We start from the raw sequence: 14,616 nt of genomic DNA, 5'->3' as shown, positions 1-14,616 counted from the left end.
TTTTGGCCTTAAAGCAGCTGGAACTTGAGTAAACTGAACTGTATTGCATCAAATACACATAATATGATGCAACCAATGTAAAAAATCACAAAAATATTTCATTTACAAAAAAAGATGTACATTTTAGAGGGGCCTTATTTCCTTCGACCATTGGACATGCGAGTCATGCAATGTACCACTGATACTAAATTTGCTATAACTTATAGATTAAAAACCACTAATTCCACTTTCCATAGGCTTCTATGCTAATTTCACAATATTCAATGGCTTCTCTGGACTTTACCTTAACTTTAACCTGCAGAGGACTATATATCAGCATGATTCTACATATGTCAGCTCACAATCCTCAGAATGTCATGTGGGGTTAGCAGACTTGCAGTGCAGTACTGGTCACCGGAAGTGAAGGGTCTATAAATAGCATGGGAAATCCCAGTGTTTTCACAAGATAGGGGTATATTTAAAAATCATTATGGAGATTAGGCTTCACATCACAAGAAGCAAAACACACCTATAAAATGTACAGAAATGTTTTTCCTTTCAGAAACTGTTTAAATCTTTTAAATAAGATGAGAACTTTTTTCACAGCACTATGAGGAACAGGGGTAATTTCTGCGTAGGACTATTTTTGCGTACGTTCCAAATGCTCATTGGTTGAATTGGTGGTCTGTAACCTATATATTTTTCAACTAATCATGATGAACCTTTGTACTTGAAGTCAAAAAAGGTTCATCTTGACATGAGTGCAGTTTTTATTCAAATTGAGCACATTTATTGATCTAATAAGGGGGTTGCCAGGGTATCAGAAATTGTATTTGCTAGTATTTGCTGGGGGTAATTTGGTGTTTATTTTCAAGAATTCAGTAAATTTACATGAAATAATAAGATTTTGGCCCTTTATTCTCTATTTTCTGAAATTAAAATAAAAAATATGGTTTCTATGGGATTTTCCATTGAAATTGCACTTTTGCTAAGGTGCTAGGTATGAAATATAGACCAGTGGGGAAAATATTGTACAGCTTTGGGTTTTTCTCCTCTAACTATACACTAGGAACATCAAATCAACAAAAAACATACTTTATGAACAAGGTTTAGGCAGAAATCTGACAATTTAGTGTAATTTTTATGAACCCAGTCAATGAAATATGGCAAAATCAGGGGTTTTCACAGCCTTGTCATAGGATCTATAAAATCACAGATATGTGTTTTATTGGTCTGAATCTTTTGTATTTGCTAGTAAATAATATAAATAATGTGAAAAAAAACTAATATATTCATTCCATTGATATTCATGCATCTAATGTAAGTCACTACATGTATATACCTTGTGATGTCTCAAAAACACCTAATTTTAGAGTTCCGCATACACTATAAGGTTTCAAAAATGAATTTTTTTGTAGAAAAACTGGAAAAATACAGCTGACTGTCTGCTTATGTACCTGATAAACTTAGAACCCTACATTATCTTACATTTGTTTCAGATTTTTCATCATTCAAAACCCAAATAAAGGCTAACTTTTAATATCGGACACAATCGCACTTGAACAAGCTCTGTACAAGTCTGGTTTAAATTGATCTGGAGTGACAGTTTTAGCTTTGAAACCACTTCTTATTGTTTTCAATGTACATTAGATATGTGTAGAGCACTTTATGTTTGAAGTTGATCAATTTAAGTCATTGTCAGCATCATAAAATGAGTTTTCATATGTGTACCCCTATACATGGTCTAAAAGTGCATTGACCATTGCCGCATGTATAAAAACCCAATTTTTGGCCTTAAAGCAGCTGGAACTTGAGTAAACTGAACTGTATTGCATCAAATACACATAATATGATGCAACCAATGTAAAAAATCACAAAAATATTTCATTTACAAAAAAAGATGTACATTTTAGAGGGGCCTTATTTCCTTCGACCATTGGACATGCGAGTCATGCAATGTACCACTGATACTAAATTTGCTATAACTTATAGATTAAAAACCACTAATTCCACTTTCCATAGGCTTCTATGCTAATTTCACAATATTCAATGGCTTCTCTGGACTTTACCTTAACTTTAACCTGCAGAGGACTATATATCAGCATGATTCTACATATGTCACCTCACAATCCTCAGAATGTCATGTGGGGTTAGCAGACTTGCAGTGCAGTACTGGTCACCGGAAGTGAAAGGTCTATAAATAGCATGGGAAATCCCAGTGTTTTCACAAGATAGGGGTATATTTAAAAATCATTATGGAGATTAGGCTTCACATCACAAGAAGCAAAACACACCTATAAAATGTACAGAAATGTTTTTCCTTTCAGAAACTGTTTAAATCTTTTAAATAAGATGAGAACTTTTTTCACAGCACTATGAGGAACAGGGGTAATTTCTGCGTAGGACTATTTTTGCGTACGTTCCAAATGCTCATTGGTTGAATTGGTGGTCTGTAACCTATATATTTTTCAACTAATCATGATGAACCTTTGTACTTGAAGTCAAAAAAGGTTCATCTTGACATGAGTGCAGTTTTTATTCAAATTGAGCACATTTATTGATCTAATAAGGGGGTTGCCAGGGTATCAGAAATTGTATTTGCTAGTATTTGCTGGGGGTAATTTGGTGTTTATTTTCAAGAATTCAGTAAATTTACATGAAATAATAAGATTTTGGCCCTTTATTCTCTATTTTCTGAAATTAAAATAAAAAATATGGTTTCTATGGGATTTTCCATTGAAATTGCACTTTTGCTAAGGTGCTAGGTATGAAATATAGACCAGTGGGGAAAATATTGTACAGCTTTGAGTTTTTCTCCTCTAACTATACACTAGGAACATCAAATCAACAAAAAACATACTTTATGAACAAGGTTTAGGCAGAAATCTGACAATTTAATGTAATTTTTATGAACCCAGTCAATGAAATATGGCAAAATCAGGGGTTTTCACAGCCTTGTCTTAGGATCTATAAAATCACAGATATGTGTTTTATTGGTCTGAATCTTTTGTATTTGCTAGTAAATAATATAAATAATGTGAAAAAAAAAACTAATATATGCATTCCATTGATATTCATGCATCTAATGTAAGTCACTACATGTATATACCTTGTGATGTCTCAAAAACACCTAATTTTAGAGTTCCGCATACACTATAAGGTTTCAAAAATGAAATTTTTTGTAGAAAAACTGGAAAAATACAGCTGACTGTCTGCTTATGTACCTGATAAACTTAGAACCCTACATTATCTTACATTTGTTTCAGATTTTTCATCATTCAAAACCCAAATAAAGGCTAACTTTTAATATCGGACACAATCGCACTTGAACAAGCTCTGTACAAGTCTGGTTTAAATTGATCTGGAATGACAGTTTTAGCTTTGAAACCACTTCTTATTGTTTTCAATGTACATTAGATATGTGTAGAGCACTTTATGTTTGAAGTTGATCAATTTAAGTCATTGTCAGCATCATAAAATGAGTTTTCATATGTGTACCCCTATACATGGTCTAAAAGTGCATTGACCATTGCCGCATGTATAAAAACCCAATTTTTGGCCTTAAAGCAGCTGGAACTTGAGTAAACTGAACTGTATTGCATCAAATACACATAATATGATGCAACCAATGTAAAAAAATCACAAAAATATTTCATTTACAAAAAAAGATGTACATTTTAGAGGGGCCTTATTTCCTTCGACCATTGGACATGCGAGTCATGCAATGTACCACTGATACTAAATTTGCTATAACTTATAGATTAAAAACCACTAATTCCACTTTCCATAGGCTTCTATGCTAATTTCACAATATTCAATGGCTTCTCTGGACTTTACCTTAACTTTAACCTGCAGAGGACTATATATCAGCATGATTCTACATATGTCAGCTCACAATCCTCAGAATGTCATGTGGGGTTAGCAGACTTGCAGTGCAGTACTGGTCACCGGAAGTGAAGGGTCTATAAATAGCATGGGAAATCCCAGTGTTTTCACAAGATAGGGGTATATTTAAAAATCATTATGGAGATTAGGCTTCACATCACAAGAAGCAAAACACACCTATAAAATGTACAGAAATGTTTTTCCTTTCAGAAACTGTTTAAATCTTTTAAATAAGATGAGAACTTTTTTCACAGCACTATGAGGAACAGGGGTAATTTCTGCGTAGGACTATTTTTGCGTACGTTCCAAATGCTCATTGGTTGAATTGGTGGTCTGTAACCTATATATTTTTCAACTAATCATGATGAACCTTTGTACTTGAAGTCAAAAAAGGTTCATCTTGACATGAGTGCAGTTTTTATTCAAATTGAGCACATTTATTGATCTAATAAGGGGGTTGCCAGGGTATCAGAAATTGTATTTGCTAGTATTTGCTGGGGGTAATTTGGTGTTTATTTTCAAGAATTCAGTAAATTTACATGAAATAATAAGATTTTGGCCCTTTATTCTCTATTTTCTGAAATTAAAATAAAAAATATGGTTTCTATGGGATTTTCCATTGAAATTGCACTTTTGCTAAGGTGCTAGGTATGAAATATAGACCAGTGGGGAAAATATTGTACAGCTTTGAGTTTTTCTCCTCTAACTATACACTAGGAACATCAAATCAACAAAAAACATACTTTATGAACAAGGTTTAGGCAGAAATCTGACAATTTAATGTAATTTTTATGAACCCAGTCAATGAAATATGGCAAAATCAGGGGTTTTCACAGCCTTGTCTTAGGATCTATAAAATCACAGATATATGTTTTATTGGTCTGAATCTTTTGTATTTGCTAGTAAATAATATAAATAATGTGAAAAAAAAAACTAATATATGCATTCCATTGATATTCATGCATCTAATGTAAGTCACTACATGTATATACCTTGTGATGTCTCAAAAACACCTAATTTTAGAGTTCCGCATACACTATAAGGTTTCAAAAATGAAATTTTTTGTAGAAAAACTGGAAAAATACAGCTGACTGTCTGCTTATGTACCTGATAAACTTAGAACCCTACATTATCTTACATTTGTTTCAGATTTTTCATCATTTAAAACCCAAATAAAGGCTAACTTTTAATATCGGACACAATCGCACTTGAACAAGCTCTGTACAAGTCTGGTTTAAATTGATCTGGAGTGACAGTTTTAGCTTTGAAACCACTTCTTATTGTTTTCAATGTACATTAGATATGTGTAGAGCACTTTATGTTTGAAGTTGATCAATTTAAGTCATTGTCAGCATCATAAAATGAGTTTTCATATGTGTACCCCTATACATGGTCTAAAAGTGCATTGACCATTGCCGCATGTATAAAAACCCAATTTTTGGCCTTAAAGCAGCTGGAACTTGAGTAAACTGAACTGTATTGCATCAAATACACATAATATGATGCAACCAATGTAAAAAAATCACAAAAATATTTCATTTACAAAAAAAGATGTACATTTTAGAGGGGCCTTATTTCCTTCGACCATTGGACATGCGAGTCATGCAATGTACCACTGATACTAAATTTGCTATAACTTATAGATTACAAACCACTAATTCCACTTTCCATAGGCTTCTATGCTAATTTCACAATATTCAATGGCTTCTCTGGACTTTACCTTAACTTTAACCTGCAGAGGACTATATATCAGCATGATTCTACATATGTCACCTCACAATCCTCAGAATGTCATGTGGGGTTAGCAGACTTGCAGTGCAGTACTGGTCACCGGAAGTGAAGGGTCTATAAATAGCATGGGAAATCCCAGTGTTTTCACAAGATAGGGGTATATTTAAAAATCATTATGGAGATTAGGCTTCACATCACAAGAAGCAAAACACACCTATAAAATGTACAGAAATGTTTTTCCTTTCAGAAACTGTTTAAATCTTTTAAATAAGATGAGAACTTTTTTCACAGCACTATGAGGAACAGGGGTAATTTCTGCGTAGGACTATTTTTGCGTACGTTCCAAATGCTCATTGGTTGAATTGGTGGTCTGTAACCTATATATTTTTCAACTAATCATGATGAACCTTTGTACTTGAAGTCAAAAAAGGTTCATCTTGACATGAGTGCAGTTTTTATTCAAATTGAGCACATTTATTGATCTAATAAGGGGGTTGCCAGGGTATCAGAAATTGTATTTGCTAGTATTTGCTGGGGGTAATTTGGTGTTTATTTTCAAGAATTCAGTAAATTTACATGAAATAATAAGATTTTGGCCCTTTATTCTCTATTTTCTGAAATTAAAATAAAAAATATGGTTTCTATGGGATTTTCCATTGAAATTGCACTTTTGCTAAGGTGCTAGGTATGAAATATAGACCAGTGGGGAAAATATTGTACAGCTTTGAGTTTTTCTCCTCTAACTATACACTAGGAACATCAAATCAACAAAAAACATACTTTATGAACAAGGTTTAGGCAGAAATCTGACAATTTAATGTAATTTTTATGAACCCAGTCAATGAAATATGGCAAAATCAGGGGTTTTCACAGCCTTGTCTTAGGATCTATAAAATCACAGATATATGTTTTATTGGTCTGAATCTTTTGTATTTGCTAGTAAATAATATAAATAATGTGAAAAAAAAAACTAATATATGCATTCCATTGATATTCATGCATCTAATGTAAGTCACTACATGTATATACCTTGTGATGTCTCAAAAACACCTAATTTTAGAGTTCCGCATACACTATAAGGTTTCAAAAATGAAATTTTTTGTAGAAAAACTGGAAAAATACAGCTGACTGTCTGCTTATGTACCTGATAAACTTAGAACCCTACATTATCTTACATTTGTTTCAGATTTTTCATCATTTAAAACCCAAATAAAGGCTAACTTTTAATATCGGACACAATCGCACTTGAACAAGCTCTGTACAAGTCTGGTTTAAATTGATCTGGAGTGACAGTTTTAGCTTTGAAACCACTTCTTATTGTTTTCAATGTACATTAGATATGTGTAGAGCACTTTATGTTTGAAGTTGATCAATTTAAGTCATTGTCAGCATCATAAAATGAGTTTTCATATGTGTACCCCTATACATGGTCTAAAAGTGCATTGACCATTGCCGCATGTATAAAAACCCAATTTTTGGCCTTAAAGCAGCTGGAACTTGAGTAAACTGAACTGTATTGCATCAAATACACATAATATGATGCAACCAATGTAAAAAAATCACAAAAATATTTCATTTACAAAAAAAGATGTACATTTTAGAGGGGCCTTATTTCCTTCGACCATTGGACATGCGAGTCATGCAATGTACCACTGATACTAAATTTGCTATAACTTATAGATTACAAACCACTAATTCCACTTTCCATAGGCTTCTATGCTAATTTCACAATATTCAATGGCTTCTCTGGACTTTACCTTAACTTTAACCTGCAGAGGACTATATATCAGCATGATTCTACATATGTCACCTCACAATCCTCAGAATGTCATGTGGGGTTAGCAGACTTGCAGTGCAGTACTGGTCACCGGAAGTGAAGGGTCTATAAATAGCATGGGAAATCCCAGTGTTTTCACAAGATAGGGGTATATTTAAAAATCATTATGGAGATTAGGCTTCACATCACAAGAAGCAAAACACACCTATAAAATGTACAGAAATGTTTTTCCTTTCAGAAACTGTTTAAATCTTTTAAATAAGATGAGAACTTTTTTCACAGCACTATGAGGAACAGGGGTAATTTCTGCGTAGGACTATTTTTGCGTACGTTCCAAATGCTCATTGGTTGAATTGGTGGTCTGTAACCTATATATTTTTCAACTAATCATGATGAACCTTTGTACTTGAAGTCAAAAAAGGTTCATCTTGACATGAGTGCAGTTTTTATTCAAATTGAGCACATTTATTGATCTAATAAGGGGGTTGCCAGGGTATCAGAAATTGTATTTGCTAGTATTTGCTGGGGGTAATTTGGTGTTTATTTTCAAGAATTCAGTAAATTTACATGAAATAATAAGATTTTGGCCCTTTATTCTCTATTTTCTGAAATTAAAATAAAAAATATGGTTTCTATGGGATTTTCCATTGAAATTGCACTTTTGCTAAGGTGCTAGGTATGAAATATAGACCAGTGGGGAAAATATTGTACAGCTTTGAGTTTTTCTCCTCTAACTATACACTAGGAACCTCAAATCAACAAAAAACATACTTTATGAACAAGGTTTAGGCAGAAATCTGACAATTTAATGTAATTTTTATGAACCCAGTCAATGAAATATGGCAAAATCAGGGGTTTTCACAGCCTTGTCATAGGATCTATAAAATCACAGATATGTGTTTTATTGGTCTGAATCTTTTGTATTTGCTAGTAAATAATATAAATAATGTGAAAAAAAAAACTAATATATGCATTCCATTGATATTCATGCATCTAATGTAAGTCACTACATGTATATACCTTGTGATGTCTCAAAAACACCTAATTTTAGAGTTCCGCATACACTATAAGGTTTCAAAAATGAAATTTTTTGTAGAAAAACTGGAAAAATACAGCTGACTGTCTGCTTATGTACCTGATAAACTTAGAACCCTACATTATCTTACATTTGTTTCAGATTTTTCATCATTTAAAACCCAAATAAAGGCTAACTTTTAATATCGGACACAATCGCACTTGAACAAGCTCTGTACAAGTCTGGTTTAAATTGATCTGTAGTGACAGTTTTAGCTTTGAAACCACTTCTTATTGTTTTCAATGTACATTAGATATGTGTAGAGCACTTTATGTTTGAAGTTGATCAATTTAAGTCATTGTCAGCATCATAAAATGAGTTTTCATATGTGTACCCCTATACATGGTCTAAAAGTGCATTGACCATTGCCGCATGTATAAAAACCCAATTTTTGGCCTTAAAGCAGCTGGAACTTGAGTAAACTGAACTGTATTGCATCAAATACACATAATATGATGCAACCAATGTAAAAAAATCACAAAAATATTTCATTTACAAAAAAAGATGTACATTTTAGAGGGGCCTTATTTCCTTCGACCATTGGACATGCGAGTCATGCAATGTACCACTGATACTAAATTTGCTATAACTTATAGATTAAAAACCACTAATTCCACTTTCCATAGGCTTCTATGCTAATTTCACAATATTCAATGGCTTCTCTGGACTTTACCTTAACTTTAACCTGCAGAGGACTATATATCAGCATGATTCTACATATGTCACCTCACAATCCTCAGAATGTCATGTGGGGTTAGCAGACTTGCAGTGCAGTACTGGTCACCGGAAGTGAAGGGTCTATAAATAGCATGGGAAATCCCAGTGTTTTCACAAGATAGGGGTATATTTAAAAATCATTATGGAGATTAGGCTTCACATCACAAGAAGCAAAACACACCTATAAAATGTACAGAAATGTTTTTCCTTTCAGAAACTGTTTAAATCTTTTAAATAAGATGAGAACTTTTTTCACAGCACTATGAGGAACAGGGGTAATTTCTGCGTAGGACTATTTTTGCGTACGTTCCAAATGCTCATTGGTTGAATTGGTGGTCTGTAACCTATATATTTTTCAACTAATCATGATGAACCTTTGTACTTGAAGTCAAAAAAGGTTCATCTTGACATGAGTGCAGTTTTTATTCAAATTGAGCACATTTATTGATCTAATAAGGGGGTTGCCAGGGTATCAGAAATTGTATTTGCTAGTATTTGCTGGGGGTAATTTGGTGTTTATTTTCAAGAATTCAGTAAATTTACATGAAATAATAAGATTTTGGCCCTTTATTCTCTATTTTCTGAAATTAAAATAAAAAATATGGTTTCTATGGGATTTTCCATTGAAATTGCACTTTTGCTAAGGTGCTAGGTATGAAATATAGACCAGTGGGGAAAATATTGTACAGCTTTGGGTTTTTCTCCTCTAACTATACACTAGGAACATCAAATCAACAAAAAACATACTTTATGAACAAGGTTTAGGCAGAAATCTGACAATTTAGTGTAATTTTTATGAACCCAGTCAATGAAATATGGCAAAATCAGGGGTTTTCACAGCCTTGTCATAGGATCTATAAAATCACAGATATGTGTTTTATTGGTCTGAATCTTTTGTATTTGCTAGTAAATAATATAAATAATGTGAAAAAAAACTAATATATTCATTCCATTGATATTCATGCATCTAATGTAAGTCACTACATGTATATACCTTGTGATGTCTCAAAAACACCTAATTTTAGAATTCCGCATACAATATAAGGTTTCAAAAATGAAATTTTTTGTAGAAAAACTGGAAAAATACAGCTGACTGTCTGCTTATGTACCTGATAAACTTAGAACCCTACATTATCTTACATTTGTTTCAGATTTTTCATCATTCAAAACCCAAATAAAGGCTAACTTTTAATATCGGACACAATCGCACTTGAACAAGCTCTGTACAAGTCTGGTTTAAATTGATCTGTAGTGACAGTTTTAGCTTTGAAACCACTTCTTATTGTTTTCAATGTACATTAGATATGTGTAGAGCACTTTATGTTTGAAGTTGATCAATTTAAGTCATTGTCAGCATCATAAAATGAGTTTTCATATGTGTACCCCTATACATGGTCTAAAAGTGCATTGACCATTGCCGCATGTATAAAAACCCAATTTTTGGCCTTAAAGCAGCTGGAACTTGAGTAAACTGAACTGTATTGCATCAAATACACATAATATGATGCAACCAATGTAAAAAAATCACAAAAATATTTCATTTACAAAAAAAGATGTACATTTTAGAGGGGCCTTATTTCCTTCGACCATTGGACATGCGAGTCATGCAATGTACCACTGATACTAAATTTGCTATAACTTATAGATTAAAAACCACTAATTCCACTTTCCATAGGCTTCTATGCTAATTTCACAATATTCAATGGCTTCTCTGGACTTTACCTTAACTTTAACCTGCAGAGGACTATATATCAGCATGATTCTACATATGTCAGCTCACAATCCTCAGAATGTCATGTGGGGTTAGCAGACTTGCAGTGCAGTACTGGTCACCGGAAGTGAAGGGTCTATAAATAGCATGGGAAATCCCAGTGTTTTCACAAGATAGGGGTATATTTAAAAATCATTATGGAGATTAGGCTTCACATCACAAGAAGCAAAACACACCTATAAAATGTACAGAAATGTTTTTCCTTTCAGAAACTGTTTAAATCTTTTAAATAAGATGAGAACTTTTTTCACAGCACTATGAGGAACAGGGGTAATTTCTGCGTAGGACTATTTTTGCGTACGTTCCAAATGCTCATTGGTTGAATTGGTGGTCTGTAACCTATATATTTTTCAACTAATCATGATGAACCTTTGTACTTGAAGTCAAAAAAGGTTCATCTTGACATGAGTGCAGTTTTTATTCAAATTGAGCACATTTATTGATCTAATAAGGGGGTTGCCAGGGTATCAGAAATTGTATTTGCTAGTATTTGCTGGGGGTAATTTGGTGTTTATTTTCAAGAATTCAGTAAATTTACATGAAATAATAAGATTTTGGCCCTTTATTCTCTATTTTCTGAAATTAAAATAAAAAATATGGTTTCTATGGGATTTTCCATTGAAATTGCACTTTTGCTAAGGTGCTAGGTATGAAATATAGACCAGTGGGGAAAATATTGTACAGCTTTGGGTTTTTCTCCTCTAACTATACACTAGGAACATCAAATCAACAAAAAACATACTTTATGAACAAGGTTTAGCCAGAAATCTGACAATTTAGTGTAATTTTTATGAACCCAGTCAATGAAATATGGCAAAATCAGGGGTTTTCACAGCCTTGTCATAGGATCTATAAAATCACAGATATGTGTTTTATTGGTCTGAATCTTTTGTATTTGCTAGTAAATAATATAAATAATGTGAAAAAAAAAAAACTAATATATGCATTCCATTGATATTCATGCATCTAATGTAAGTCACTACATGTATATACCTTGTGATGTCACAAAAACACCTGATTTTAGAGTTCCGCATACACTATAAGGTTTCAAAAATGAAATTTTTTGTAGAAAAACTGGAAAAATACAGCTGACTGTCTGCTTATGTACCTGATAAACTTAGAACCCTACATTATCTTACATTTGTTTCAGATTTTTCATCATTCAAAACCCAAATAAAGGCTAACTTTTAATATCGGACACAATCGCACTTGAACAAGCTCTGTACAAGTCTGGTTTAAATTGATCTGTAGTGACAGTTTTAGCTTTGAAACCACTTCTTATTGTTTTCAATGTACATTAGATATGTGTAGAGCACTTTATGTTTGAAGTTGATCAATTTAAGTCATTGTCAGCATCATAAAATGAGTTTTCATATGTGTACCCCTATACATGGTCTAAAAGTGCATTGACCATTGCCGCATGTATAAAAACCCAATTTTTGGCCTTAAAGCAGCTGGAACTTGAGTAAACTGAACTGTATTGCATCAAATACACATAATATGATGCAACCAATGTAAAAAAATCACAAAAATATTTCATTTACAAAAAAAGATGTACATTTTAGAGGGGCCTTATTTCCTTCGACCATTGGACATGCGAGTCATGCAATGTACCACTGATACTAAATTTGCTATAACTTATAGATTAAAAACCACTAATTCCACTTTCCATAGGCTTCTATGCTAATTTCACAATATTCAATGGCTTCTCTGGACTTTACCTTAACTTTAACCTGCAGAGGACTATATATCAGCATGATTCTACATATGTCAGCTCACAATCCTCAGAATGTCATGTGGGGTTAGCAGACTTGCAGTGCAGTACTGGTCACCGGAAGTGAAGGGTCTATAAATAGCATGGGAAATCCCAGTGTTTTCACAAGATAGGGGTATATTTAAAAATCATTATGGAGATTAGGCTTCACATCACAAGAAGCAAAACACACCTATAAAATGTACAGAAATGTTTTTCCTTTCAGAAACTGTTTAAATCTTTTAAATAAGATGAGAACTTTTTTCACAGCACTATGAGGAACAGGGGTAATTTCTGCGTAGGACTATTTTTGCGTACGTTCCAAATGCTCATTGGTTGAATTGGTGGTCTGTAACCTATATATTTTTCAACTAATCATGATGAACCTTTGTACTTGAAGTCAAAAAAGGTTCATCTTGACATGAGTGCAGTTTTTATTCAAATTGAGCACATTTATTGATCTAATAAGGGGGTTGCCAGGGTATCAGAAATTGTATTTGCTAGTATTTGCTGGGGGTAATTTGGTGTTTATTTTCAAGAATTCAGTAAATTTACATGAAATAATAAGATTTTGGCCCTTTATTCTCTATTTTCTGAAATTAAAATAAAAAATATGGTTTCTATGGGATTTTCCATTGAAATTGCACTTTTGCTAAGGTGCTAGGTATGAAATATAGACCAGTGGGGAAAATATTGTACAGCTTTGGGTTTTTCTCCTCTAACTATACACTAGGAACATCAAATCAACAAAAAACATACTTTATGAACAAGGTTTAGCCAGAAATCTGACAATTTAGTGTAATTTTTATGAACCCAGTCAATGAAATATGGCAAAATCAGGGGTTTTCACAGCCTTGTCATAGGATCTATAAAATCACAGATATGTGTTTTATTGGTCTGAATCTTTTGTATTTGCTAGTAAATAATATAAATAATGTGAAAAAAAAAAAACTAATATATGCATTCCATTGATATTCATGCATCTAATGTAAGTCACTACATGTATATACCTTGTGATGTCACAAAAACACCTGATTTTAGAGTTCCGCATACACTATAAGGTTTCAAAAATGAAATTTTTTGTAGAAAAACTGGAAAAATACAGCTGACTGTCTGCTTATGTACCTGATAAACTTAGAACCCTACATTATCTTACATTTGTTTCAGATTTTTCATCATTCAAAACCCAAATAAAGGCTAACTTTTAATATCGGACACAATCGCACTTGAACAAGCTCTGTACAAGTCTGGTTTAAATTGATCTGTAGTGACAGTTTTAGCTTTGAAACCACTTCTTATTGTTTTCAATGTACATTAGATATGTGTAGAGCACTTTATGTTTGAAGTTGATCAATTTAAGTCATTGTCAGCATCATAAAATGAGTTTTCATATGTGTACCCCTATACATGGTCTAAAAGTGCATTGACCATTGCCGCATGTATAAAAACCCAATTTTTGGCCTTAAAGCAGCTGGAACTTGAGTAAACTGAACTGTATTGCATCAAATACACATAATATGATGCAACCAATGTAAAAAAATCACAAAAATATTTCATTTACAAAAAAAGATGTACATTTTAGAGGGGCCTTATTTCCTTCGACCATTGGACATGCGAGTCATGCAATGTACCACTGATACTAAATTTGCTATAACTTATAGATTAAAAACCACTAATTCCACTTTCCATAGGCTTCTATGCTAATTTCACAATATTCAATGGCTTCTCTGGACTTTACCTTAACTTTAACCTGCAGAGGACTATATATCAGCATGATTCTACATATGTCAGCTCACAATCCTCAGAATGTCATGTGGGGTTAGCAGACTTGCAGTGCAGTACTGGTCACCGGAAGTGAAGGGTCTATAAATAGCATGGGAAATCCCAGTGTTTTCACAAGATAGGGGTATATTTAAAAATCATTATGG

This window comes from Perna viridis, chromosome 11 (assembly GCF_037379345.1).
Source record: "Perna viridis isolate PV_CMFRI_1.1 ecotype Kerala chromosome 11, ASM3737934v1, whole genome shotgun sequence".
NCBI classification, from domain to species: Eukaryota; Metazoa; Mollusca; class Bivalvia; order Mytilida; family Mytilidae; genus Perna; species Perna viridis.
This window is presented reverse-complemented; position numbering follows the sequence as displayed.